The sequence below is a fragment of the Lonchura striata genome, chromosome 5, assembly GCF_046129695.1.
Source record: "Lonchura striata isolate bLonStr1 chromosome 5, bLonStr1.mat, whole genome shotgun sequence".
Classification (NCBI taxonomy): domain Eukaryota; kingdom Metazoa; phylum Chordata; class Aves; order Passeriformes; family Estrildidae; genus Lonchura; species Lonchura striata.
Window position 1 is genome coordinate 291,179 of NC_134607.1, and position 25,161 is coordinate 316,339.

Below are 25,161 nucleotides of genomic sequence, written 5' to 3' on the forward strand. Positions count from 1 at the left end.
ATAGCAACCTCTAGACAGTAACAAACACTTAAAATGTCAAGGGAGGTCCCCAAATTAGCAAATAGCCCAAGGCTGTGGTGTCTGATTATTGGATTGCAATGAGGTGAACCACCCACCTGACCAGTGACTGCCAGGTTGGGACACTGCTGTGTCATCCCAGTGTGGAATTCCCCAAATAACTCTGTTATGGATCCTGTTTCTATTTCTCCTGAAGGGAAAATTATAATAATAATTATTAATAAAAATTAAAAGGCCACATGTTATAAACACGTATCCATGAGGCTCTCTGACCTACAAAATATTACGTGTATAGAGACTCAGTTAAACACTGAATTTGGCTGAAAGTTTCAAAACTAAGAGGGAAAACTGCTTTTCACCCTGAGATTTGCTCATGCTGTGTGTAAGAAGTCCAGGTGTGTTTCTGGAGATGCTGAAGAGCTGAAATTACTTATTTTCATTTTTGGATTACCAGAGGAATGGGGAGATGGTGATGCCTGGTTTTGTTTTCCCTAAACATATCACAGACATAAAAATCCAGAAACATCCAAAAATGGACAGCTCTGAGTCTTGCATCATGTCTAAAAAGGTTAAAAAGTATTTCTGCAGCTTTTAAAATAAAAACAATTATTCAGGAGCAGTTTTAGAGGTTTTTAATCCAACCAAGACTTGTCCTATGTGGTTCCATGCAAAGATCAAGCTCATGGGAAAATCCCACCCAATAAGTGAGCTTAAGCAGGAAAGAGCAATAATAAAATGCTGACCTCGAAGCAGCTTTTCCATCTCTTTGGAGCCAGTGGTGATATGGATGATCTCTGACCACTGCAGGTGGAATTCTGTGCTGTAGTGAAACCCTGGAAGCCAGTTTGGCTGCCTCAGCCTGTGGGAAAACTCAAGTGAGCAGTTGCAGGAGAGCTCATGCCATTCATTAACCCGCAGTAATTAATATTTCCTGCCTTGTGGAGAGGTGCCTGTATCATTCCATGCACATTTCATAGACCTCACAAGAGTTGGTACCTCTGAATAGAACTGAAATTCTGCTCCAAGGAAAAGCTCCAACATCCTTTTTGTGTGTTTTATGGAAATATCCTCCCCTTCAGCTCAATCCTGTGCTGGTGCATTTTACCTTTTCCTGTGACAAGTCATGTGACACCTCCAATCACCTCTACTCCCCTTTGGAGATCTTCAAAAATTCACCACACTGCTTTCAGCCAGCAGAAATAAACCTGTGGAATATCTTGGGTTAAAGCTCCAGAACATCCTTATCGGAATTTTGTCAGCTTTGGTTTCACTGATGCCTTTAATGTTCAGCAGCTCCTTCTCTGTTCCAAAAGCCACGGCCTCCACTGTGTGAAATCCAGCTTCTTCCAGCCTTTCCCCATCACTGGAATTGATGCCACATTGCTGGGGGGGGGGGGGGGGGGAAAAGGACACCTGTTAGTGTTTTCGGATTGTTTGGGGTTTTTTTCCCAGAACACAAGTAAGAATTTATCAAAGAAGTTTGCATAGTCACCTTGTTTTAAAGGAAAAGACTTAGTTTTCTCCTGTTCAGAAAAATCACTCTATGAAAAGCCAGTGTCCATAAAGGAGACAGAGAAGTCCTGCCACTTTATTTATTAAAAACCCTTCAAGCTAGGCTGTTTTCCATGGCTTTCTGTTCTAATCTAAAGGATTTATAACCTTTACTACAAAAGAGTTCAAACCCATAGCAAAATACATAGAATCCAATTATATCAGCAAAATAACTTATTTTTCTCATGCACCCCATCAGAGGTCCTGGTGGAACCATCAAGTGGTACAGATGCAGGGAAAGAATTAGGATCATTTCTCCAATTCCAGTGTTCTTGGTGAGGCTGGGAAAAATAAGGAGAATTTAGTTTACATGAGAAGACTGGAGTCTGTTTTAGTGACTGGCAGACAACACTTGAAGGGAAACATTTTCATCTGCCTCAGCATAGGCAAACCACAAACAGCAGGATGGAATCTTGGAACAAAAATTATCAGGTGATTTTTCCCAAGGTGACATCTCCCCAGACAGCAGCCAGTGTAAGCACAGCTCACAGGAGAGATCTCTCTTCTCCTGGGATAGATATTTTCACTGTTTCCCTGCCTTTCACATCCTCAACAGCAAATTTTCCTTATGGGTAACATGTAAGAAAAGAAAAATTCCATGTGAATTGTTTACTTGCCAGGATGACAGCCTTGGGACAGACATTTTCCCTGCTGTGCTCCTACTCTTTTCAGTGTACCCTGAACAAGTTTTCCAGCCAGGAGACCCCAAATGGGCACCAAGAGCCACCCCTCAGTACTGGAGATATTTACACCTCAGCTCTTGGCTGCAGACAAGTGTCCTGAAAGCTCCAGCAGGAGCACAGCCTTCAGCACAGGTCCTTTTGCACAGTCCAGGTGCACACAAAGCACACACTCAGACTCCTCCCTCCAGACTCAGTCACCTTCTGGGTGCCACAAAAAGAATTCCAACCTAAATGGGATTTCCTCCCACTCCAGGCCTTCAGGGCACTGCTGGACAAGGGCAGTGCTCCCTCCCTGGCATGCTGGATTCAGTTTGACTGCTGAAATTACTGCTGAAATATTACACATACAGCAAACCCTTTTTGAATTAAAAAGATAACACTTCCCTCGGCTGGAGAATGGAAAAAAAAAAGTGAGATCTGCTAAATTTCCCTAAGCCAGGCAACACAATTCAAGACAAACAAAAAAGTCTTTTCAGTCTGGGTCAAAAAGAACCTTTCATTCCACCCTTTTCATCATTTCAACAAACAAAATTCATTTTGTCTGTCTTCAAACAAAAAGCCAAATCAGCTTTGAGAACTGTATATTCTGGTGTCCCAAGCTACCATATTGATGCATTTCTCTTCCCAATACGTATCAGAATAGAAACATCCAAACTCACTTTTCCTGCAGAATTCTGTGTCAGCAGCTCAGCACTGCCTGATGAAAACCCCACCGATTTCCAGTCGGTTCTGCCTGCTTGGATTTTCAATTCCCTACCCTGGCATCTGGGGCAGTTGTTCGCACTGGGCAGGACAGGGATCACACCACGGGAGCCTTTGGGTGCTGCTGTGCCAGCTCTAAAGCAGCATTTCCTTCCTTCTTCCCATGCTTCCAGAGCTGCCTGACAGCCCGGGAATGCCCCTGGCCAAACCCCACAGCTCTGGCTTGCTGGCTTCTTCCCAGCCCTAAGGGATTTCACAGAAACAAGGGCTGAAAGCCTTCCTGGGAAGGAGGAAGAACATTTAAGCGTGTCTAAGCAATCCCTCAGCTCTATCCCTTTCTCTCCCTTCCTTTTGCTTATCTCCTTCATGTGGTCCCACAGAATTCCCAGTGAACAGGGGATCCACGGCCCTCCCTCCCCCTGCAGGACAGCACACCCGGAATGCTCAAAAACCCTCAGCTCTGCTGCTTCAAGGGCTTTCACACGCAGGGAACTGAGCGCTCCCAGATACAAACACCGCATTTGGGACAAATCTGATGAAGAGTTGATTTGGCTGCCAGTTCTACGGCTGCTTACACACACACAAACACACACACACACACACACACACACACGGCTGCTGCCAGTTGTCATTCCAGCAGCTCCCGGGGACAGGAACACCCCCACAGCTCCCACCCCCTCATTCCGAGTTTCCCCAGGGAGCTGCTGCCAGGGGAATTCTCCCTGCCCGGCCAACCCTGCCTGCAGCCCCGGCCGCCGCCCTCACCTCTGAGAGGAGCCGCATCCTGCTGCTGCTCCCGGCAACGCTGGCCCACGGTGCGCGTCCCACAGCCCATGTCCCCATCCCGTGTCCCACAGCGGGAAACGCCGCGGAAAACTCCGCTGAAAGCACCGGGTCGGGGCGCGGATCGCGTTGAGGCAGCCGAAGACAAACAGCCGCCATTTTTCCTACTCAAGGCGCATGCGCGCGATGCCGCCATCTTTGGAAGGTCAATAGGTAGCGTGCCAAACCGCTATCTTTGCTGTGGTACATTTAAGGCCCCCCCCCGCTCCTCACAGAGGCGTCTGTTTTTTGGGTGCCTGGAATTCCCAAGTCGACCCAGCTCTTTTCGCGGTGTTTCCTGGTGCGGGGACACGGGCTGTCGGGTCAGCGGCGGCGGGAGCTGCGCGAACGGCAGCAGGCAGACACAGGAACGCCGCTGTCCCTGTCCTGCCGCATCCGCCATTTTGAGTGTGGCTCAACACGGCGACCGGCCGTGTGGTGGTGGCGTTTCCGCCATCTTGGGAGTGGCTGGCGGCGGCGTCCGTGTCGCGCCGCCATGTTGAGAGCAGCTCACGGGCTGTGCGCCCGCCCGGCGTCCCCGGTACCGGCGGCACGGCTGCCATTCTATCGCCGCGGCCCCGCTCGTGGCCCTGGCTGTTCGCACTCCTAACTCTCCTTTACTCTGATTTCCAGACATCGCCTCGCTCCGTCCCGGCTCTTGCCTTTCCCATGCTCGGCAGCTACGGAGGCCGCCGGTGTCCCGTGGCACACAGCAAGGGACACAGGGACAGCAGGGACAGCAGGGGACAGCAGGGGATAGCAAGGATAGCAGGGGATAGGAGGGGATAGCAGGGACAGCAGTGCCGGTCTCAGCCGCCAGGCGGCAGCAGCACCGCACAGCTCAGCCGGGGAGAGAGAAGGGAGAAAAAGCGGGCACAGAGCCTTTTTATTTCCTTCACCCCATCATCTTTTCTTATGTTTTCAGGCATTTGATTGTTTCATTCGTATATAAAAACGTTATGTCATTACGTTCAAAGCCTACGGATCGCTACTCAGGAGTTTCTTATATTCCTGTATATAATATATTAGATAGGGTTTATTTTGAAATGTATTTTTATATCAATTAGTATTACCCATCAATATATATATAAATTAAAAACTTGACAGGTTTCAGCATTCTACACACACCCCCTCCCTGTGAATTTTCCGGCAGTTTTGGATCCCTTTGGGTGAGGGCACCCAGAGGATTCCCCAGTCACCTGCTCCTCCACAGCATCGTGGCTCTCCCAGGGACATTGGGGTGCCCCAAATGACATCAGAGCCCCCAAACACAAACACGGTCTCTTTTCCCTGTGACACAAAACTCACCACCCCAGGTTCCTGATGTCAGCTTGCAGGATGCACTTGGGAGTGTCAAGGCAGCACAAGTTTGAGAAGAGGGAGGGCTGGGTCTGGGACACATCCTTGGCCGTTCGGATCTTTTGGAGGTGGCTGCCCTGTCCCCACCTCCTCCCCAGCCTTTTTTCCTCATCCCCGAAGAAGGGTGAGTCAAAACAAGTCAAACTGCCCTGGGCAGCAGCGCGTTGCTTTAAAAATTTACAAGTGTACATCCCCCCAAAAGGGCTCTGCTGGAACAATAAAGGGGGTCAGCCCTCAGAAGGGTTGAAGTTCCTCCCCAGCTCCGGTGTCACAGGCTGGTGGCCACCCCACCTGAGCAGGCAGGGAAAGCCTGGACTGCCTTGGCTCCAATCAAGCCAAATTCAGTCCCTGTGCTCTGAAGGGGCAGAGAAGCTTCCCCACTATGGACAACAGGTTCATCTCCACTCAAGAATTAATGCATCACCTGGTCCTGGCTGTGTTCCTTGCCTGTCATACAGCATTTTCATTGGTCATGAAAAAATGCATTTCAAGAGTTTTAAACTATTACTGACCAAGCATTTTTGTTTTGAAAAACAACCAAGGAAATACCATGGATGGGAGACAATTCAATTTGAAGAGTCTCTGAATTTCTGATATTTGAAAGGAAAACGAACAGGATAAGTGCAGGAGTATATAGCCATTACAAATAGAACCAGTACGTTTCCCAATATTGCTTTTGGTATTTCATGGAAAAAAATCCATTCAGCCCAGAATTTCTCATCCTCACCTTCTTTCCCTAGCAACACAATTTCAGAACAAACAGCTCATTATTATTAAAAAATAATCCCCTCACAGGACTGTTAACTTCTCCATTAAAGAAGCTTCTTTTGTTATTAAGGTTTGGGGATTTATTACATCCAGCTTTAGTTCCTGTAACCTTCCCATTTACTCCTCTGTTTAAAAAAAAAAAAAGTGAGGGGTTAATAAATAAAGAGAGACCAACTCAACTATAAACATTTTCTTGTTTTTTAGTATTTCCTAACATCAAGCATCTCACACTGGAGAAGAAAGAATAGCTTGTTTCAACACATCCAAATTTCTCCAAATTTTAGTATCATCTGCTTCCTGGAATTATGAAAAGTGTTTTGTACAGCACAATGAATAAAAGGGTTGAATTTTCAGAAGACACAATTGCAGGAGGATAGACACCAAAAAGTGCCTCCAGAGGCAATTTGGGCACATATTTCTATTTTTGCACTCTGAGATTTCTTTTGTGTCACACCTGAAATTCTGAGCTTTTTAGTAGTCTGCCCCAGTCCTTCCTTCTCCTGTCAGTGCTGCTATCACATGAAAAGAGAGGAATTTTCTTTAGCACTGGATGTCAGCTTTAACACCACAAGAAGTGGTTCAGCAGGCAAGAAACCTGCCTGCTGCTTCCTCGACTGCTGAGGCCAAGGATGCCAACTCAATGAGAGAGCTGCCACATCCTTCCTTTGCTCAGAGCTTGCAATGGGACAAGCAGCACAAAACCCAGCAGATCAAAGCCATGTCTACACAAAACTTTCCAGTGGGAACCATTTGAAACAAAAAAAAAAGCACGCCCCAAAGACCACAGCACACAACATCCCGAATTATAATTCAAGTTCTGTGCAACACTCCCCCTTTACAAAACAAGAGACAGACCCGTACCAGGGGTCTCGGTATATGGCAAACTCACACCATGGACCCATCTCCATAAGGACAAGGCACCTTTGCAGGCACCTGCCTTGTGTGACACCACTCCCAGCAGGCTGGGGAGACCCCCCTGTCCCTCTCAGCCCTCCCTGCCCTGGCTGGGGTGCAGAGTGTCCCCCACACCCTCGTCAGGCTGGGACAAACCCACAGAACACATGTGCTCAACACCAGCTGATCTCCTTCACCATTTCCTGCCAGCAGACTGATGGCTTTCAATCCTAAATTAGGCTCTCTAGATTATTTCTCTGCCCCTTCTCAACAATCTTTTCCTTAAATTTTCTCTTCCAGCCCCCCAGTTCTGTCTAAAACAATGCATCTAAATAATAATACAGATAATATATCAAGTTCAGATAAAGGCACTGAAATCAGCAGTTCTGATGTTACAATTTTCTTACAGATAACAGAAGTTTGCTAAAAACTCTCCTGGCACAGGGAAAGGAAGAGGAGAAAGCACATAGACTTTCAATGCAGTACTCTAAAACTAGCAAGAGATTTAGTCTTCTATATTAAATGTCAAAAATCACATGCATAATTATAGAATACTTTTGTATTCTTTATAGAATACTAAATAGAATACTTTAATTAAAAAAAAAATCAAAAACCCATCCCTGACAGTTTGCCTGCAACTGCTATAAAATATCTACTTTATCTGTATGTGTGTGTCTGTGTATATATATACATAATGATTTTCTGTATTCTTCTTACAGGCATTTTAAGTCTGCTTTTCTTCCCAGGTGTTTTTCTGCTAAAGGAATTCCCATATTTTTTGATCCTAAATAAAGTTTGGAAAGCTGAGTTTCATGAGAACTGATTCATATTTTTACTATTCTTAACTTGGAGTTTCAAACCAAAATCTGTAGGTAAACCAAATATGGCCTTGAAGGCCCATAAGATCCCAGATATCCAATCCCCAATTCCCACAGGATTTCTTCATTGAAGCTTTTCAGGGTTAATTTAGAAACCTTAAGGTTTTTGTGATTTCATGATCAAAACAACAAAAAATCTGTGAGAAAGAAACTTGACTAAAGCTGGCTAACACTGGTCCCTGCTGCTGACTAATTAAAACAACTGATTAAAAAGGAGGTAGGATTGATATAATACTCACAAACCCATCTTGCCAAGATCAGAGCTCTGTGCCCACCAAGGCAACCAGCAGGGACATTTCTCCCACTCTCCAGCAGAGACCTCCCTCCACATCCAGGGAGCTGCAGCCACTCAGGGAACACCAGGGAACTTTAGTCCTGGGCTGGGAACTAGAAAAGTAAAAAGAATATTTTTAAGTCATTCTAACCTCAGCAGTGTGCAGACCTGGGAGAAAGCACTTCCCACAGCACTCTTGGAATTTTCTTCCCTGTCCTTTCCAGCTTTGGAAGGTTTCTGTGGGAGCCTGACTTACTTGTGCAGTTCAGAAGCTGTACATCCCTGAAGCATTCCCTTGGGAACATGAAACTCCCCTCATGCATTTCATTTCTTTATTCCAAATATTCTCCCCAGTTATCCACAATCTAGAAAGAAAAGGAGGACAAATTAATTCTGATATAAGGAATGTTGATTATCCCAACACAGTTCCAGGTGAAAAAACATTTCTGCCATTCTAACAAATCCACTTTACATTATCTGTATTAAGAATCTTAGAGACACAACACTTGGAATTCTCAAAAATGGCTCAGTTTTGCGACATGAAAGGCTTACACACCCAGGGAACTGAGTGGTCCCAGATATAAACACCACACTTGATACAAATCTGATATAAATTTGATATTGTTTGGCTACTAAGCTTTTCCAAAAGCTGTATAGTCAAGGCTGGAAATCCTTGCTGAGGATTTTCCATGTCACATCTGGATTTATGCTGGGGAAAACCCCGCTCCGAGGATTTGATTTTAAAGAGGTTGTACTTGATGTTATAGACACAGAATTTCTTTGTGATTTGATTTTTCCTGCACCTCCAAACACATTAAAATAATAAACTGCAGAGTCCTGAGGCTCAGTTATTCCCATTCTCCTCATATCCCTTTTTTCAGCTCCATGTGGATTTGGGCCTCCTCTGGAAAGGTCTGGAAAGGAATTTGGGAATCCCCTTCAGTTGGTTTGGTTTCCAGCTTTTCCTCCGAGGTGGCCCAAAAGGAAAAGAAAGAAAGAAAAAAAAAAACCAAAAACAAAACAAAACAAACAAACAAACAAACAAACAAAAAAAAAACAAAAAAAAAAAAAAAAAAAAAACAAAAAAAAAAAAAAAAAAAAAAAAAAAACACAAACCCAGAACAGCACAAAATCCCAGCCCCTTCCAAGATGTATCTCCTCACACCAAACCTTGGGAGAACCCATGATGGTTCTAACACTGCTCCAATCCCACCTTCAGCTGAGTTTCCAAGGTGCTCTGCCTAATCCACATCCAAGACTGGATAGCCCAAAGCCTGCAGGAAAAGAGGAAGCAAAGTGAAGGGGAGAAGGGAAAAAATGAAGTGTTGGATTTTTCCTCTGTGCACAACAGGATTGAAGGGCAGGATGGAGAGGTTTTATGGAAAAGAAGTACCAAAGGCTGCTTAATTCCCAGCAATTAGTGTTGCTGAGGTTGAATACAAGAGGACAAATCCACTGGGATCAAGCAGGAGTGGCTGACAGGATGGGTTATGACACAGACCTACAAAGCTGGAGCCCTCTTTCTTCTCTGCGGCTCTCCCAGAAATTCTCCATGTCTGGACGTGCTCCCAGTCTCCCCACTAGGGAGGATGGACTTGGATATCCCAGGTTACTGGTTAGGCTAAACAATAAAGTTATGTAAAGTGTTTTCCCCAAGGAAATGACATATTCTGTGAAACTGGAATAACCTATCCCATGGCTTTCCCCAGAAAGGGTCATAGCTGGATATGGTCTCCCATAAAGGATTCCATTATGGGCTCACCTTTTTCTTGGAGCTTGCCTGAATTCCTCAGCAATGCCAGAGAATGTAGCCATTTGAGGGTTTTGGCAGATTTGGCTCATTTGCCTTTTTAGGCTTTGTTTCCCTCTCTCAGCTTTCCCACTGGATTGTGATCTCCAAGGAATATGTCAATCCAATTTGATTCCCGTCCTTTTGGATAATTTTTGCACAATTCCTATACAAAATGAGTCCCTAATAAGATGATTTTCCCTACAATTCCCCAGAATTTTTATCTGCCAGTCATTTTCCTACATTACTTAGAGTCTTCTCAGATTTCTGAACTTCAAAAGACAGAGGATGGACTTGCCTTGGGAACTAAACACTCCTGAGTAATTGCCTGATAACATCTCTACATTTGACAGCTAATCCTTGTGCTGTCCTTCAGACAATTCCAAGGCTCACTCTTCCCATCTGGGAACAGTCCCCAGTCTGGATCTTCCCATGGAGTTTTCCTGCTGGGATCCTGCTCAGGAATCCATGGGGTACAAATGTAACAATTAGTTCTTCTCACCCGTGCCCAGTTCTAATTCCAAAGGATTTTGTGTCTGCCTTACCCAGCTGGAGTCTGGTTCCAGCTCTGCTCTTCCTGCTTCTGCTGCTTTCCATTTCCCAGGAATTCCACCAATGGAGTGACAGTGTTTTCTATCTCCTCCAGGATTCCCTCTGTTGGGTTGTTTGCTGGAATATCAAAACCTGGGTCCCCAGGGCTTTACTATCAGGAATTACATCCCTGGATTTGTTCACTTCCAAATATTATCTCTTCCCAACCAAAGCACTTGGCATTCAAGGAATATAGAAATGGATGTGCTAATCACTGGTTACCCTTCTAGAATGTCAGAGCTTGGAAAAATGGACTTTTCCTGGTGGTACTCATGATGTGTACCTATGAGCCCCTTCCCATGTCTTCCCCTGTATCCACCAAAAATCCACCTGTTCTTTCCCCAGGTGCTTCCTCCCTCTTTTCCTTTATCCAACAGAATTTTAGCAGGTGAATATTCCCCTATGGAATAGCACCTTTCATTCCAAACCCAATAACGAATGAATCATTTTCCTTGACCTTCACTGTTAGGGTTTCACCAAGAGCTGGTGGATGCAAAATGATCCTCTCCTGCTCCCTGCTGGATTCCTGGAATACTGCTCCTTGACAGAGCCTATCAAGTAGCAGTAACCATCACTTATGAAGTAACATCAGGAAAACAGGAAAAAATAAGGTGAACTTTAGCGACATGATGATGAACACTGCTAATCTTCATTCATATTCGTAATCAAGTAATTTCTGCCACTGATGGGGCTAATTGCTATCACTGACAGCGTCTCTCTGAGATGAATATCTCACTGATGCAAGACCAAACAGAATTTCACCTGGTACTCACACAGAAGTTTTTAACATGGAAAGAGCCTTTGTGCCAAGAGACAGAGATGTGGGTAAGGAATAATTATGCATTTCCATTTTATTTTTTCCTGAGGCTGATTCAGGAATCTGATCCACTCCAATTCTTGAGCTGCTTTCAAAAACACCCTGGAAAGTGTTCATTCAGCATTGAAAAGCATATGGGTGATGGAAATTCAGGACAACCATCTGCTGAGGGGCAGAGTTTCCAACAATGCAGCAGATCACCAGGAGGATTTGGTGTCTGTGGTGAACATATTAAGTGTGGATGCCACCAGAATTTCACTTGAACACAGAAACCACTCCAAATCCAAAGGAGCCAAAAGACACAGAGAATGAGGCCACTACTTAAATGCAACTGAGACGTAGAAGAGGTTTCCTTTTATCCCAAAAGACTGTAACCTTGTCATTGCAATGGCACATACAGAGACTAATGAAAAGTCAGATGGCCTTGACCCATGTTTTGTTGTTTTTGGAAAGCCTGGTCATAAATCCCTTGGAAAGGGTACAAATAAAGATAAAAATAGTCCATCAGCAAATGTTACTTGTGTCAATATAAAAGAGACTAAATATGAAGAGACTCCACCTTCCAAAAAGACATTTTTGTAAAGCAATAAACCAATCTGTCAATAGAAATGAACTTTTCTACAAGAGAAGGAAAAATGCCACTACAAATATGGTTTGGCTAAGACAAATTTTGCAAATAGTTTAAGCAAAGAGATACTAATTTATGCAAGTAATGAGGTTTCACCCACAGTGGTCTCATAGAAGAACATGAGGTCAGGAAAGACTCAATTAAAGTTTGTATTGTGCTGAAAACTCATTACTAGGGCTGTGGTTTCAGACTTTGCAGACTCCTGTATGAAAAGCTTATGTGACATTGCAGACAAGCTCTTGAGTAATTCAGATTTTGTTTCTTCAGCAAAGCAAACTCGGTTCCCCCCAGGTAATTGTAAGGCTGCAGAAACTGTACAAGCAGTGATGCATCACTTTCATCAATAGAGTAAAAACCTGAAGGAGATAACACCTAACAGATGTCTCTGTGAAAACAGGTTCAAGACCTGATGCAAAGGCTGAGAACTGAGGTCCGCAGCAATAAGGACTGAAATGTTGCCAAAAGAAAAAAATTAGCTGTGCAGATGCAGTGGTAACTACATTATTAATCAAGGGTTTGAACATCAACAGCAATACATCCTGTATTCAAAATCACAAGCAAGAAGGGAACTGAAAAAAGATCACCAAAGAACGTGCCCTGGAGTTCAGAAATTTGGGATGTAGCCATATTGTTACTAGATTAGTGGACTTAATTGTGACTGCATTATTGCCCATATATTGTCAACTAATCTAGCAATATAATACCAGCAAGGAAGTAACAGAAAGTGGCAATGCTGGCAAAGCAGGTCCCACTGCCTTTGGGTTATATTATCAGGGGTCCCATGATAGCACTTTCCAAACATTTTTCAAAAGATGTCAATATCCACAAAAAAAAAAAAAAAAAAAAAAAAAAAAAAAAAAAAAAAGCGCTGAAGAACCAGATTCATGCAAATCAGAACTTGAAAGGCAGAAGCCCAAAAATGACATGTCCAGTGCTGCATTAATGCTAATGTGGAAGTTAATAAAAATAGAAGAGGTTTTTTTCCTTTGTAAAGTAGAAGGTCTGGAAATCCAGTTGTTGATGAAACAAACCAAAATACTGGCAAAACTCCACTAGGGAACATACTGGGTTATCTGAATAATCCTGCGAAGAATCTTAGAGTTGGAAGAGACCTGTCAGGACTATCAAATCCTACACCTGGCCGTGCACAGACACTCCAGCAACCCCACTCTGTGCCTGAGAGCATTGTCCAAACACTCCTTGACCTCTCCTGGCCTTGTGGCTGTGACCATTTCATTGGGAAGCCTGTTCCAGTGCCCTTTTCCTAATATCCACCCTAACTAACAGGAATAAAGCAAAATCCATCATTTTAGCTCAGCACAATTATTTTATTTTTCTATTTATTTTATATGGTGTATCCCCAAAAATTCACTGGGTCTAATTTTGAAGGTAATAAATATATTTGCTTTTAACATTTATTGCATTAATTAAGATGTTTACATTCAGAAATGTTTCTGAAACATTCTAAGAGCAGTGCCATGTAACAAAGAAATATTTACACTATAAATATTATGAGTTGCTCATAAACATTTTCACCCTTGTTGCTAATTTGCTATGTGTTCCAAATACCCAACTCATGGACTCATAGAATCAAAAAGATTGCTCCTTGAACAGCAAATCTAGTGCAAGAAACTACTTTACCAGAAATACTGAAGCAATGAATTTAGAAGACTTGATAGAGGTCTACAGAATGTGATTTTTTTGAATGAAGAAACATAACTACAGACTACAAGATTTCATATGAACAGACATATAAAATGCTCTCTGCTTGCGCAAGAGATCTTTAAATATTAAAGCAAGAAGGGCATTTATTTAGAAATGTACTAGAGAGCATAAGTAAAATAACAGAGGTGAAGTAAATACCAGTAAGTAATTGTTCCTCTTCATCAAGATTTATATCTGTGTACTTTGTAGCTGATCCTGGGCATTCATCTTTGCTGTTTTATGAAGATTTGCACAGCCAGGAGACAAACATTAAGGTTACAAAGTCCTAAGTGAGCTAATTAAAGCTTGGTTTGGATAGAGAAACAGTATCAAGAGGAGGAAGAAGGGGAAGGATTGCTTAACTCCATGGCTAAATCTCACCAGAACCAGGAGATAGACTTCCAAGGTGGGTCACTTCCTTTGGAAACATCACCTTCTGTTTCCTGCCACGTGGAGAGGTAAGAGCAGTCAGGAGTCCATGGGACCATCCAGCTGGAATGGTTAGGAAAGAACACAGCAACCACAAAGTGAGTATTGGAGGCAGAGGGAACCAAGCTTATTTTAATATCTGGTAATGGACATTGAACTCCTGCACTAAAATGTGCAAATTCACTGTGGGAGTCCAGAGATCTCCCATGCAGCACAGACTTTCCCTTCGCTGCCATCAGCTGCTTGGACTTGTGCTTATGGCAGGAGCTGCTGAGTGTGCCACTGACAGAATGGAAAACTGTGTTAAAGAAAACATTGACACCAAAATTATTGCTCCTGGAGTCTGTGGAAATAAGTCTCTGAAATTAGACTATTTTTCTCTGTAACTGGGTAAAAAGTGCTGCCACCCATATAGCAGGTGAGGTGTAGGGTTTCTGTCATCTCTGTCTAACTACATTTTAAGGTCCCTTGCAAGGGCCTTGGAATTGATTGCTCTTATCAGGTGGTGAAGGAATTTTCCTCAATGGATTTTGATTTCTTTGTGAACAGAAAGGTAGGGAAGAGAATTAGTAGCCAAGGCAGGTAAAAGTTACTATGCCTAATAATTTGCAGGACTTATTGTCAATATCTGTGTATGTGGTGGGGTTTTTTTGCTTCATTCTGTTTTCTGTGATTTACCTCATCACTTGAATTCTTTTCTACTTACTTGCCTAGTATTTTCTTCCAACTACTCTCAAAAATTTTGAATATCCAGTATTGGTACAATTCTTTGTCCCTAGAAGCCAACAAGAGGAATTTTAATCTTTACTAATGTCAGGGAGTCAAGATCTTCCTCAAACTGCCTTACTACACGTAAACTGGGGAGGGATGGGAAGGTGCCTGCTTCCTTGCTCTGTTGGAAACAGTGTTCAACCTGATTTTCATCAGGCCCTATCTCCAGGCACAGCTGATGGTCTCCAGCTGAAGCTTCTGAGACTCACATTTTCAATCAAACTATAAATCAGCTGGTAGACTCTTACTGTGAGTGCTGGGGGATTTATTTGTGTGTGTCAGGTTGCAGCAGCAGCAAATCTGAATTTGGAAGTTCCAGCTGAGCTCCAGCTGTTATGGTGGTGCTTAAAACGCATCTATCTGATTCACTGTCCTCAATCAGCCCAAAGATTCCTTTGTAAAATAAATTATTTCCAGGTTTTGCTTTCCCACTGAGGATATTATTTAGGATTATATTTCCCCAAGTATGTTAGCATGCATTTTCCAGGCTGAATCCTGTTTTATTTTCGGCCCACATTTCAAATGCCTGTGTGTTATTTCTCTGTCATCTTTCATTTGCAGTTCTTCATCTCATATGTATATTTTCTTAAACTTTAGTTTGTATATAAATGGATTTAAAACATTACTGCACACCTTCCCAAGTTTAGCATGTTCTTGGCAAACACTCCTGTTTGTAGGCACAGAATCTAAGAAGATAAATTTACAGGAGACCTGAAGAGGTCTCCTGGTCTATTCTCCTGCTCCACCATAGCATCAGCACCACCTAAATTGTTCCTAGCAAGCATTAGCCTGGTCTTTGCTGAGAAATCCCTAAAATTAAAAGTTCCATTATTTCTCTAGACAATTTATTCTGAAAATGCATTGCAGTGTTTAGTTTAGCTTTCTCACTAAAGATTTAAAATGGCTGAAGAATCCCTTTGATCCTTTGCAATTTTTATTCCAGTGTCTTCCTTCAGGCTGAACCTAAAGTCTGTGTTTCTGACTAATTATCAGTGAAGGGGGAAACTGGGAATATTCCCCATTCCTTTATAGCCTCATTATTGCTTTTTGTTGTTGTTCTGTTTTCCCAGTTTAACTTAAGAGCTGTCCATAACAGAAAGTTCTCAGGAAACACTCTGACTTGCCATTTAAAATCTTTCACAGCACATCAACTGCAATATCTAACAGCCACACAAGGAGATCTTGGGAAACATTTTACACAAAACTCACAGTGAGAGCAGATTCTAAGAAATCTCAGTTATGTTTGGCAGTGTCCTAGTTATAGGTCCATTCTTGGATTTTTATTTTAAAGCAGCAGTTCACTGCTGGTAAAGGGAGTCAGCCTGATCAGCACAGCGACTCCAGCCTGCAGCTCCCTGGATCTTTTGGGAAATAGAATGGGAAATCTCACTGTTCCTCCAGATCCCTTGGTGGGAGTAGGTGTGGACTGATAAATTCATTATTATTGCCTTTATGCCTTTTCTTCCCTGGTCTTCTGACCTCAGATCACTGTGAAGAATGAAAAATATTTTGTGTCTGCAGCCATTGGTCACTAAACATCTTACTGCAGCTATCTTTTTGCTTAATGTGACCCTCTGAGCAGTCATTGGTTGGTAGCAACTTCTGGTAGCTATGGGCCTCAACTGGATCTCATCCAGTCCCTTGCAGACCAATTCAACATTCAGAGAAACAGAGAAATATTTCCACTGACTTGAAAATGCATTAGCTTGGGCCTCTCCATGGACTTCACCTTCTATCACAGTATTCTGAGCCTCTCAGCTGTTACTCGCAACCTTATAGAGTCTATCACTTAGCCATAAGTAGAGCTCAAGACTTCCTCTCAAAATGCCTGAAAATTGCATTTTAATTGTATTTTAATCCATAAATATTTCACACTGGTGTGCTGCTGAAGACAGCCAGGCCCCAGACAGCCAGAAGGTTTTAGCAGAATTATATTAGCACAGGTAAAAGATGACCCCTGGAGGACTAATAAATGCTGGCAGTGGTGTGCTGGGGAGATGGCTGTGCTGGGTCCTTAAGGAGAGGTTCTACCTTAAACCAATCGTTTTACAGGTTCAGATTACTGAAGGTTTTTTAGGAGTTCATGAATGGGGAACTGGGATTAGCAGAGGGCTGGTGAAGGGCAGGATGGTTTCCCTGCTCACTTCTGTGTTTAAACCACTTTGAAATCTCCCTCTGGACAGTGGGAAAGAGCAGGCATCAGCTGATTTTGGAATGACTGTGTTCTGTCTGTGCTCTTCTGCTATTTGTTAACTCCCTTTCCTCACTTTTTAATTTTTCATTTCAGGCCATTCTTTCCCCCTGTCTTCTCTGCTCCTTCACATTCTTTCACTCATATCTCTTTACATGCCCATCTGCACCCTTCCACCAGCTGATTTGGTTGGTTTGTCTAAGTTATTTACATGTTACTGTTTCAACTGCAGTAGTACAGCAAGGGACAGTCATCACCCTCAGGAGTTTACACTATGAATCGGCAAGAAAACAGAAGCAAATTGAGTTTCCCATGTTCTGCAGCAGTTCAGTGGTGGACCAGGAGTTAGTGCTGAATCTCTCAGCCTGGTCTCCCGAGTCTCAGCCTAGTCCCTGTCAGTATCTGTCACCACTCTTCCTCTTTTTTGTGTGAAAGTGCATCATTTGCTCCTGGCAGCCTTGATCATCTCTCCATGCAGCATCTGAGGAATGTTGGTGTTGCTGTTTTTATGGTGTTTTCCCAGAGTTTTGTCCCCAGAGTTGAGACACCCTCCAGAATTTGCGTACAAAAATGTTATGCTGTGCATGCTCCAAAGTCTTACAAACATTCATCAGTCTATGGAGGAGCAGAATTGGAATAGTTTCTGCTCCTTAAGGTGTGTCAGAGCCCTTCTGTGCAAGGCATGGGACACAGGGATAAGCAGGAACAACACAATCAAGGCTATTTGGGCTCAAACTGCAGAATAGACAGTTCTAAGCTCTTGTTACAATTAGTCTTGTGGATAGAAAGCCACTGAGCCTGGCCTGCTTAATGCTGCTTCTCACCTCACAATACAGGTTTAACACCAGCTATCCCTTTACTTGGGAATTAACACATTTCTAGAAGGAATTGTTTCAGAGCTGTTTCCCTTTGAGAATGAGGGATGAAATTATCTTGTTAACTGCTTGCTCCTTTGCCAGCTTAGCTTTTGGTGGAAACTCTGCAAATCTACTTCCAGGAGCTCATAGGTGTCATAAGTAGGGATGTCTGTGCAAAGTACCCCCAGAAGATTAATCCTGAGAGATTTACCCTTTTCCCCCTTCCTTTTTCCTAGATATTCTCCCCACTATATCCAAACATTGATCCAATCACCCCAACAGTCATCAGGTTAAAAAATGCCTGTATTTTCAGTCACTTGAACAAGTGTTTGTATTTATTTTTTTCCCAGCCTTGTGGTAAGAAATCTGAATTTCTAACCACTAACTTCGTCAAAGTCAGTCTGGGTCATATTAGGAGAGAAAGAAAGCAAAACAAACACAAATCCCAAACCCAGGACACAAGCTCACTCTAGAGGCAAACAGAAGGCATAAAATTTAAAAAGAATCTGTGTGGACAGCCTCCTCTCCACAGAAAATTCTGAGCTTGGAGACATTTTGACAACCCAAGTGCTGGAGTTGCATGATTTATAGGTGCTGCTGTCAGTAGATTTATTTTGTGGGTCTCTTCTGAGACCATGGTTTTGTATCCTGATGCAGGGTGCGTTTTGCACTTTGATTGTCTATGTGCTGGAGATGTTCATTAGACTTTCAGAGGGATATCCCATAGCTGTAAGCCTTTTAAATCACATACAATGTGTTTCTTATTTCCCTATGGCATTCTGCTTGCATCTGCTTGGTATGTGGGACGTCCAGGCCAGCCGCATTTCAGTGGCCCGTTTGTCTCCCAGGGACGGAGCACGTGGCTGATAATACAGGGACATGCAAGCATTCATGGTGCTTTTCTTTCAAAAGCACGTGCCCAGTGTCTAATACAGTCAATACTTTTAGGGACAAAAACAAGACAGGATTGTCCCCTGTGCCCAAGAAGGCAGAAAAAAAGTGGAGCATTTGCACTTGTGGAAATTTTGCATTTCAGATTCATAGAAAACAGGCTAGAAATTCATCCTCCTAAGGAAAGGATGAGGATTCATAAAGAATGTTTATTATGTTTGTATGTTTATTTGCTAGCAAAAAACCTGAATATGTCTCAGAGGCTATGGAATCACTGCATTGCTGCTTTACAATAAAATCCTTTCGTGAAGGCTGCAGCAGGCACACAGGGTGAAGCCTGAGGAATGCTGAAAGAATATCTGAGGGAGAAATCCTCCTGCTCCTCCTTTTTTTTTTTTCTTTTCTGCACTCATTGCAAATGAGCAAGGAGAAAAGACTAGGACATGAGCTGGGATTCCTTAAATTCCACAAACACCATGCAGCTGCCTAAGTGCCCTTGCCTCTCCCAAGTGTTTTCCCACAGGTCACTAAGCATTCGAACATCTGCTGCTGGATAGATGTACTTCCCTCCTCTCCCTGGCCAGGGTGAGTGCATTGAACCCTGGTTAAGCTCTGTTAGTCTCTGCAGGAGCTCTCCATGTAGTTCAGCTGCAGAGTTGAGTCTAATCCATGTTTTCAGAGAACACTTCCTACTAGGTGAGACTCCCCACAGAGGAGGAGTTTCTTTCCTTGCCTCCTGCTGGGTATTTGGATAAAGCAGTTAACATTCAGAGTAGTTAAAATCTCTCTTCAGCCAAAGCACGTGTGTTCCAAAGCAGGTGGTGAATACTCAGGACAACAACTTCAGAAAAAAAGACTTTCTGGGTGCCTTCCTCAGTCAAGGACTCTGATTTCCATTGAATACATTGGCAATATTAAAAAGCTAAGAAGCCTGTCATGGATCTAGAATGGAAAGCATCCCTAGTGGAGTAGTAGTCCTGCTGGAAGAATTCCAGAGAGTTATTGGGACAGCTGTTCTCCCTGCCTTTCCTTTTCAGCAGTTCCCAGTTTTATGTAAAAGAGATGTTGGGTGTATATTCTGCTGTTTCCAAAATTAAGATATTTAGGGAGACAGAGACTCAGCTCCATTAAGCCACAGTACTTAATAAAAATTGGGAGTGTCAGTTCATATTCACTAAGGAACTGCCATGGGGTTTTTACTTTTTACTTTTTACTGCTTATTAGTGTTATTCAAAGATCAAAAAATCTCCATATCATGCTTTTTAATGGAGAAAACTGCAGTGTTTTAGTAACTCAGAACCTTAACAAGACATAACTGTGCCCATTTTGTTTCCCCACTTAAAATTTTGCACGGCCTGACGGAGCAGGAGGCGCCATCAAATGGGCTCAGTATCCCCTTTCACAAATAAAGCGTGTACAAAGTGTGTCAGCATTTCATCTGGGGCCCTTCTCCTGAAGGCCTTTAATTAGTGCAGAACGCAGACTTCAGTTCTTTTGCCAGGGTAGATGAAAATGATTTTGGAAGACAGCCCAGACAGAGGAATTTGTCATAGGTTAGAACTGTTCCAACTCTAAGAACCAAGTGTACAGCTTATGCAAATCACTTTGCTAAACACAGATTCTGTGTTAATTTTTTTAAGGCTTTTTCTTTGACTAGCAACAAGACCTCACTTGCCAGATCTTGTCTGAAATCAAAAAGAAGTGATTCCTTCTCTACACCCAGGAAAAAAAAAATGTTTCTAGTCTAAAACATGCCGAGAAAGAGCTGGCATGTAAGAATAAGGCAAATGTTCATAGGAAGTAGAAATGGAAAAGTCAGATGACATCACCACTCCATCTGCCCGGAGCCCTCAGATTCCTCAGGACAATGTGCTCCACAGTCCATTGGGGATGAGGCTGGATGAAGCAGTGAGCAGTGTCTCAGACTGAACTGAAGAAATGGGCCTAAAAATGGAATGTCAGACTTTTCCTAAGAACTGGCAGGTGCTGCCACTGTTTCCCCCAACAGCCCTATTCAGAGTGCATCATGCAGGTAGGTCTGGCACCTGCTTCAAATTATCAGTGCCAAATTACGTCAGCTCTTATCAAGTTGTTTTGATGCTTTAAAATCTGCCAAACCAATATTTGAAAAACTAACAAAATCAACCAGAAAGCCAAACTTGAATTGGGAATTGCCCAGTTTCAAGTTTTCCAAATGTGGCTGCATGCTTATACCGTAGATGAAATTCAGCTTCAAAATAAGACCTCATATGCCATATTCAACCACACTACTATTATACCTCCTTTTTGAAAATGCCCCAAAAAGGCAATTCTCTATAGGGATTGGCCATCACCAGTGATCAGCTCAGTATAGAGTATCAGAGAGACTTGCAACTTCCAGTAGAAAGTTTTTGCTCACCTGGTTTAGATGACATGTGCAATCAGAGGTCAGTGATTTTGTCACCCTAGAGGGACGCTCATTCAATTAATTTTGTTCTGCTGTTTCCAGTGTACTACCTTAAAAACTGCTTTTGAACCCTGAAATTGGGTAATTTCATTTTGGATCCATGATAAAAAAAAGAAATTACCCTTTCCTTGGTGAAGCTGGAGATTCAAATGGGAGGTTGTCCTCAAAATATAACAGGCTTATATATATTTAAGGCTTACTCTGTGAATCACCTATCATAAGGATTTAAATACCTCTTAATTCATGACAAGACATAAAATACTGAATAAAGATAGGTAGTAAAATTTTAAAATTACTAAGAAATGCATATGTTATGATGTTTAGGAGTTAAAGCTTTGGCAATTCCATGTAATTATATTATACGTATGTATTATATATAAATATACAAAATATATGTAATACACAAATGCATTTTATAGTATGACTATATATTATATCCATATAAAATATACATATTCTAGTATGTATTTCAATAACCATTTAAAAATTATGAGGGATATGATAGAAACATAAATGGTACTTTAGACATTCTCCTAGTTTTACATTCCCAGCAATCTTGTGAATCTAATTTTTGTAGTAATTCCTAGATTTATTGACTACAATAATTTCCAGTTAAATGCTTATATTTAAGACTGAAAATGTTATAAAACCATTTTTGCCAATTTGAATCCCTGTTCCTGTAGTTCTCAGCTTATTAACATCTTGCTCTGAGATCTACAGAAAAAGAGTTTGGTAATATTGTTACAGAATGACCCCTGTTTCCTGAATCTTAACAAATTAAGGAAGTGCTTCAGTCTTTCTTTGAGGCTGTTTTTCATCTCAGCACTCTCCATTTAAACTCAGTGGCCTCCTTCACAAATCAAATCCATTTATACAGGAGCTGGACAATAGGACTCAAGTCTGTAGAATCACAGAACCATAGAACCATAGGATTATTTGGGTTGAAAGGGCCCTCCAAAGGGCATCTACTCCAATCCCCCTGCAGTGAACAGGGACATCTTCCACAGACCAGGTTGCTCAGAGTCTCCTCCAACCTGCCTTTAAATATTTTTTGGGGATGGTTATCCATCACCTGTCTGGACAACTTGTTCTAGTGTTTCACCACCCTCACTATAAAAAATTGTCTTCCTTATATCTAGTCTGAGTTTACCTTCTTTCAGTTTAAAACCTTGTCCTATCACCTTCATTAATCTGCTTAGTCTCAGCACCAAACTGTACAGAAGACTTTTTAGTTGCCTCCCCAAACCCAGGCAGGACCCAGAACTGCAGGGAATTGCTGAGGTCTGATGAATGCAATCTAAATCTAGCACAGGTGTGGAAAAAATAAAAATAATAACAAAAAAAAGTACCTATATGAGTCAAACTGGAAATATTTAGTACATTTATAGATGCAAGGACTGAGACCTCATATGGGAGGAAAGGCTGAGAGAACTGGGATTGTTCAGCCTGGAGAGGAGAAGGTTCCAGAGTGACCTCACTGTGAGATTCCAGTGCCTGAAGGGAACCCACAGGAAAGATGGAGAGAGACTCTGGACAAGGGCCTGCAGTGACAGGACAAGGGGGAATGGCTTCACACTGACAGAGAGCACGGTTCTATTTGGTATATGGAAGAAATTGTTCCCTGTGAGGGTGCTGAGGCTCTGGCACAGGGTGCCCAGAGCAGCTGTGGCTGCCCCTGGCAGTGTCCAAGGCCAGGCTGGATAGGGCTCTGAGCAAGCTGGGATGGTGGAAGGTGTCCCTGCCCATGGCAGGGGGGTTGGAATGAGGTGATCTTTTAAGGTCCCTTCCAACCCAACCCATCCCATTCTGTGATTCTCTGATTCTTTCTTTAGTGGTTGCAGTGACAAAAGTCCCAGCAGATGGTGCCAGCACTTCCCTCAATGAAAGAAATGAAACAAAATTCCAAAACAAGGCACTGAATGTTCATCAAAGAGAAAGTGGATAAAGGCTTTAGGCTTTGTGGTCTGTCTGGTTGAGTGGAAGCCATGCAGTGATGACACTGGTGGATATAATGGCAGAGTAAAGCAAGAAAGATACATTCTTTTTAAAAATTTAAATAATTTCAGAAAGATGTTTGGATTTGAGCTGGTTTTAAAATAGAGGTGTTTTTTTTTTTTTTTCTATCCACAGAATTTTGCTCAGGAAACTGTTGAGGTCAGTGAAAAGAAATGATAGACCTGGCTTTGAAGAAGAGATATTGCTACTGAAAGTATGATTATCACCACAAGCAGTGTGCCATAAACACATCAAGGCTTAGGCAGAAAAAAAGAAATCTTTGGTTTAGGTTAAACCCTAGATTTAACCATGGCAAATAAAAGAAGTGGATTTAAATTTGGTACTTTTACATTAGAAGCTGGTTAGTATTTCAAGCTCTATTAAGTAACAGTGCTTAACTATTGCAGGGGTTTATTTGTTTGTTTTTTGATAAGTCCAACTCCAGCAAAACTTCAGAGGTAACATTTTTATGCTCTTGTAAAGGCAGTGGGAGGATAAGAACTTTAATCATATTTAACCACAACTCTGCAATGGGGCTTCAGAGGAATGTTACATTATTTTCTCTGCTTCCTGTGCTGTTTTCTACCAGAAGGGTTAAGTATGTAATTTTTTTTGGCTCCATCCTTCTCAGATCAGCAGAGATCTGAAACAGAACCTCCAGTTACATCAGTGAGACTAGAGTTTGTCTCAAGGTCCTCTTAGAGTACCATGTGAACTTGCCCACCCCTTGCTGCACATAAACCATTTCAGCTGATTGAACTTACAGGCATGTCAGTCAAAGAAAACATAGGTACCGACTGCTGCTGGAGACTAAAAAAAAACCCCAAGTACACCAGTTGTGTCTTTTGCAAAGGAAACATGTTGGCCAGAGAATAAGCTGCATTCCCAGTCGGATCTTTGAAACTGACACAAAGCATTTCTAAAAATTATGCATGTTTCTTTCGATGGCAATTCAATGCATTTCTCTCTCTCTCTCCCCCACCTGCCCGAATCTTTAGCTTCAGTTTGCTAGAGTGGCTGAGAACAGTGGCTGACACCCTTCCCCAGACATAGAAATGTAAGGAAAAAACCCGAGGCCTGATTGTATCTGTCATTTGTACCAACAGTTGTGGGCTTCGAAGGCTCCAAACAATCGTCCCCCCTCCTGTGTCAGGACGGTGCAGTTATTGTTGTTCCCGCTGTTTTGTCCTACGGCGGTGACCCCGGGATCCCCGGCACGGAGCATGGAGAGACAGGGAGCAAAACCCAGGGCAAACCGTGAACCGCTTCCAAAGGGGTTCAGGAGATAAACAAGAGGGGGATGATAGTTGTTGTTTCCATTTTGTAGTCAGAGAAGCAAGAGCTGGGTCAGTGGCACCAAAGGAAGCCAGAAAACCTCTGGCTTGTAGGTCCCAGTCGGCTCCTTTGGTCAAAGGTATTGCTGGTTCCTCCCAAAACACCGCCTCTCCAATGGATGGTTTCTGCTCCCAGTTTGCACCTCCCATTTGCACCTCCCAAGGCCTCAGGCCTCGTGCATAAAGAGTGCAAAGTCACAAAATCATGGAATCATAGAAAAGTAGAATCACAGAATCATAAAATCACAGAATCACAGAATGGTTTGGTTTGGAAGGGATCTTAAAGATCATCTCATTCCAACCCCCCTGCCATGGGCAGGGATGCCTCCCACTATCCCAGCTTGCTCAGAGCCCCATCCAGCCTGGCCTTGGACACTGCCAGGGATGGGGCAGCCACAGCTTCTCTGGGCAGCCTGTGCCAGGGCCTCACCACCCTCATAGGGAAGAATTTCTTCCTAATACCCAATCTAACCCTGCTCCCTGTCAGTGTGAAGCCATTCCCCCTTGTCCTGTCACTGCAGGCCCTTGTCCAGAGTCTCTCTCCATCTTTCCTGTGGGCTCTCTTCAGGTACTAGAAAGCCATAATGAGGTCACCCCAAAGCTTTCTCTTCTCCAGGATGAACAATCCCAATTTTCTCAGCCTCTCCTTACAGCAGAGCTGCTCCATCCCCCTGACCAGCCTGGTCTCCCTCCCCTGGACTTGCTCCAGAATCCATGCTTTGTACTCCTTGCCTTGTTCATGACTGCATTCTCCATGGCTGGGGCAGGA

At 42.9% G+C, this 25,161-nt stretch overlaps 1 long non-coding RNA gene across 2 annotated transcripts in view; it reads right to left on the reverse strand.

Annotated features, from left to right (window-relative positions):
* LOC110479031 (uncharacterized) overlaps nucleotides 1-25,161 on the reverse strand; it is a 76,221-nt gene that overhangs the window by 1,217 nt on the left and 49,843 nt on the right. The window contains exons 2-6 of one of the 2 annotated variants that reach the window (XR_002466852.2): nucleotides 13,860-13,970; nucleotides 9,163-9,223; nucleotides 8,206-8,314; nucleotides 7,915-8,062; nucleotides 635-1,401 (exon numbers count right to left, since the gene is read on the reverse strand). This is a non-coding gene — a long non-coding RNA (uncharacterized LOC110479031). Of the gene's footprint in view, nucleotides 1-116; nucleotides 1,402-3,719; nucleotides 3,911-7,914; nucleotides 8,063-8,205; nucleotides 8,315-9,162; nucleotides 9,224-13,859; nucleotides 13,971-25,161 lie in introns of those variants that run through there. The other variant, XR_002466853.2, reaches the window with a different exon arrangement.